This window comes from Amblyraja radiata, chromosome 30 (genome assembly GCF_010909765.2).
Source record: "Amblyraja radiata isolate CabotCenter1 chromosome 30, sAmbRad1.1.pri, whole genome shotgun sequence".
NCBI lineage: Eukaryota > Metazoa > Chordata > Chondrichthyes > Rajiformes > Rajidae > Amblyraja > Amblyraja radiata.
Genome location: NC_045985.1, coordinates 23813902 through 23818748, shown reverse-complemented (window position 1 = coordinate 23818748; position 4847 = coordinate 23813902). Strand labels below are relative to the sequence as shown.

Below are 4847 nucleotides of genomic sequence, written 5' to 3'. Positions count from 1 at the left end.
AGAAGGGCAGGGGAGGGAGGGAACTGGATAGGAGTGGGGTAGATAGGGAGGTAGGGGGTTGGGAGAGAGGGATGGAGGGGGTTGGGGAAGATGGGGGGGGGGAGGGCGGGGGGGGTGGGTGTGGAGGGGAGGAGAGGGTATCACCATTATGTTATGTTCTGTAAGTAGATTTTAAATGTCTTTTCAAACCTTTGCTCACACTGTCCCACCTGTTCATAAAATAAGCAACAGCCAATACTGCATCAATTTAATTGTTTAATAGAAAAATTGCCAGCAATAAATCTTTAACCAAGTATTGAGCTTCCTTTGAAAGGCAACATGAAAGGTCAACGTTAACAAATTTTGAGAAATCTTGACAACATCAGAATTCAACATTAATATTTCAGGATTACTTTCTGCAGATCTAAAAATAAGGTGATTTGTTTTAAACATTGCACAAGCTAGCTGCTTCATTTCATTTCGCAGTTGCTTATCGATCTTCAAAATATCTCAATGTGCTGCAATCCTTGCACAAGGTTGTTCGATGAATTGGTTTTCACTTTTGGCATGTTTTTGATGGATTTTGACGGCTGCCCTGTAATACAGCATGTACAATAATATGTTTAAGAAGGAACTGCAGATGCTGGAAAATCGAAGGTAGACAAAAAAGCTGGAGAAACTCAGCGGGTGCAGCAGCATCTATGGAGCGAAGGAAATAGGCAACGTTTCGTCTCGAAACGTTGCTGCACCCGCTGAGTTTCTCCAGCTTTTTTGTGTACAATGTAAAATAATATTATTGGCCTGCGGCATTGCAAATAGCTGCTCTTTCAGACTTTAGGCTTTAGAGATGCAGCGGGGAAACAAACCATTCGGCCCACCGAGTCCGTGTTGACCAGCGATCCCCGCACACTAACACTATCCTACACACACACACACACACTAGGGACAATTTACATTTACACCAAGCCAATTAACCAACAAACCTGTACGTCTTTAGAGTGTGGGACGAAACCGAAGATCTCGGGGAAAACCCACGTGGACACGGGGCGAACATGCAGACAAATGTTAGTCTGTGTCCAGGATGGCTGACGGAAGGGAGAGTGGACGCTGGCGCGGTTTAGCTGCCGCTGCTCTCTCTTCACATTGTGTTTTTTGATTTTTTGTGTTTGGAGCGATTTCTGTCTTTAATTTGTGTACTGGTGATGTCCTTATTATTTATTTTACTCCGTCTATATGTTTTTTTCTCTTCTGTTAATTTCTGTAAGGTGTCCTTGAGACTTTGAAAGGCGCCCGAAAATAAAATTTATTATTATTATTATTATTATTATTACTATTATTATTATTATTATTATTATTATTATTATTATTATTATTATTATTATTATTATTATTATTATTATTATTATTATGATGATGCAAATTCCATGCAGACAGGACCCGTGGTCAGGATGGAACGAGGGTAAGTGCTGTAAGGCAGCAACTCTGTGCCGCCATTGCCATGTTTGGAGTGTGGGAGGAAACCGGAGCACCCGGAGAAAACCCACGCAGGTCACGGGGAGTACGTACAGACTCCGTACAGACAGCACCCGAGGATGGAACCGGGGTCTCTGTCGCTGTGAGGCAGCAACTCTACCGCTGCGCCACCGTGGAGCCCTAAATAAATAGCACAAAATTGGGCTAAATCTAGTGAATAACACATACATTTGGTGACAATTGCAGTAATATAGGAATCCTGCATGTGTACGTAATTCACAGTCATAATGAGAAGTATTTCCAATGGAAAGAACATGTTATAATGGATCATATAGAGGTGTATAAAATCATGAGAGGAATAGATCGGGTAGATGCACAGAATCTCTTGCTCTGAGTTGGTGAATCGAGGACCAGAGGACATAGGTTCAAAGTGAAGGGGGAAAGATTTAATAGGAATCTGAGGGGTAACTTTTTCACACAAAGGGTGGTGGGTGTATGGAACAAGCTGCCAGAGGAGGTAGTTGAGGCTGGGACTATCCTAACGTTCAGGAAACAGTTAGACAGGTACATGGATAGGACGGGGTTGGAGGGATATGGACCAAACGCGGGCAGGTGGGACTAGTGTAGATGGGACATGTTGGCCAGTGTGGGCAAGTTGGGCCGAAGGATCTGTTTCCCCACTGTATCACTCTACGACTCTATGAGTCTATGAAATACCCCGTGGAAGTTGGTTCTGCAACTCACTTGCTAACTCCACCATTAGGTGGTGCTAGTTACTCATTTTTACTTGTGTTTGAAGATAGACACAAAATGCTGGAGTAACTCAGCGGGACAGGCAGCGTCTCTGGAGAGAAGGGATGTTTTGTTTTAAAAACATAATGATGGTTTGCGGTCCAACCCGTTCTTCAGACTGATGTCAGGGGAGTGGGGAGGTACATAGATAAGGAAGTCTATAAATAAGGGCGACACGGTGGCGCAGAGTTAATCTATAGACTTCCTTGTCTGTGTATCTCTCACTCACTCCCCTCCCTGACATCAGTCTGGAGTTACTCATCGGGACAGGCAGCATCTCTGGAGAGAAGGAATGGGTGACGTTTCAGGTCTGAAGAAGGGTCTCGACCCGAAATGTCACCCATTTCTTCTCTCCAGAGATGCTGCCTGTCCCGCTGAGTTACTCCAGCACTTTGAGGCATCTATCTGTGTTCTCCTGAGATGCTGCCCGACCAGCTGAGTTACTCCAGCACTTTGTGTTTTATTTAATATTACCCCCGGCCTCAATGATAGCGATTTTGTAAACTAGCATCTGCAGTTCCTTGTTTCTAACATTTGATAAATCCAGCCTAAGAATGCAATAGTGGATTTAAAAAAACAGTGTGTAGGAAGGAACTGCAGATGCTGGTTTAAACCGAAGTTGGACACACAAAATGCTGGAGTATCTCAGCGGGACAGGCAGCGTCTCTGGAGAGAAGGAATGGGTGAAGTTTCGGGTCGAGACCCTTCTTCAGACTCAGAATGATAAAGAAAGCATTGTCAGACTCGGCATCCCATTTACAGCGACTGTTTAAGAAGGAAGCAGATAGATGGCCGCGTACAGTCTTGAGATCGCCATGAAGAAAAACAACACTGCACCTTGACTTGTCCATTCCGCTCAGCCTTCGGCGTCTGGTCACCATTTTTCTTCATCTCCTCCAGGTATCGGTCCCTGTAAGTGGACACGCTGACAATCGCCACTCTGTTCATGAAACTGTGGGACATACAGGGCAGAAAGAGCGCGTCAACAAACGTTCCCCGCCGAGTTCAGAAATTGCACCGTGTAACATGCCTCACTTGACACTTCAATACCTTTCCATCGACGTCTGGTACCACTTCTGGGAAACTGTAGCCATTCTGAGAATCTTTTCGTAGATTAGTACTTTTTTGGCGGAGCGTCGTATTTTGTTCGACTGCACTGGACGATGGAGTGGAAGCCAGTGTGTGTGCGCAAGGGTTGGCTCTGAGATGCAGTTTCACTTTCAGTGAGGCAAATGTCAAAAATGTTTATCTCGTGTCCCGAAACCAAACAATATATATAAGGTACACAAAATTGCTGGAGGAACTCAGCGGGTGCAGCAGCATCTATGGAGCGAAGGAAATAGGCGACGTTTCGGGCCGAAACCCTTCTATATATATGTGTGTGTGTGTTATATGTATATGTATGTATATATAACACATATATATTACATATCTATGTGTGTATATATATATGTATATATATATTATATATATATATTATATATATATATAGTTACTCCAGAATTTTATGTCTACCTCTATATATATGTACATATAAATATATATACACACACACGCATATATATTATATATATATATATATATATATATATATATATATATATAATATATATATATATATATAGATATATATATATATATAGATATATATATATATATATATATATATATATATATATATATATATATATATGTGTGTGTGTGTGTGTGTGTATATATATTTATATGTACATATATATAGAGGAAGACACAAAATTCTGGAGTAACTCAGCGGGTCAGGCAGCATCTCTGGAAAGAAGGAATGGGTGGACTTCCAGTGGCGCTATGGAGTAGGAGAGACTCACGCCAACTAGCTCCGTGAAAAAAACCGAAAAAACGTGAGGAAAAGACAGACCCTACAGATTCTGCAGAAACCGGGACCGATTGTTTTGTACTAAGCCCGTGACGTCATCAGGCGCGCGATACCGGCAGTATGTCGACTCAACATACTCCCCCCCACAAGGCAAAAAACGGCAAGTCTAAAGAGGTAGGCCCAACTGGAGCCTCGGCCTCAGGTTTAACAGCATCCCGAGAAGACATCTCAAAGAAGAAGTATAAGACTGAGATGCAAGAATTAAAAGAAGAATTAAAAACATTCCATAAGGAGGTACTTAAAAATCTCAGACAGAACTTTCAAGAGGTTAAAAAGGAGCTAGCATCTTTAAAAAAAGAAATGCAAGGACAAATTAAAGAAGAGGTCATAGAGATTGCTGAAAAATGTACAGACTTGGAGGGACGACAGAGGCGTCAGAACTTAAGAATCGTGGGCATCCAGGAAGGCAGAGAGGGGACTCGTGACCCCCGTGAATTTGCTGCAGAAGTACTGAAAACAATTTTGAACCTGGATCAGGCGCCATTACTTGCCCGAGCGCACAGAGTGGGTCGCCCAAAGGTGGGCGACCGACCAAGAATAATGATAGTAAAGGTCCAATATGACCATGTATTGGATGACATGATGAGGAAAATTGGCAAAAGCAGAAATCTTGTATATGAAGGAGACAAGATTAGCGTATTCAGAGATTACCCCGTGGAAGTTGCTAAGAAAGAGCGTTGTTCACAGAAAC

General features: G+C 42.5%; 1 long non-coding RNA gene across 1 annotated transcript; it reads right to left on the bottom strand.

The window, feature by feature from the left end:
* Positions 1-244: 244 nt before the first annotated feature.
* LOC116990001 lies at positions 245-3453 on the bottom strand. Its single transcript, XR_004416383.1, has 3 exons — positions 3295-3453; positions 3082-3196; positions 245-574 (listed from the first exon to the last, which is right to left on the bottom strand). It is a non-coding gene; the product is annotated as an uncharacterized LOC116990001 (long non-coding RNA).
* Positions 3454-4847: the final 1394 nt, after the last annotated feature.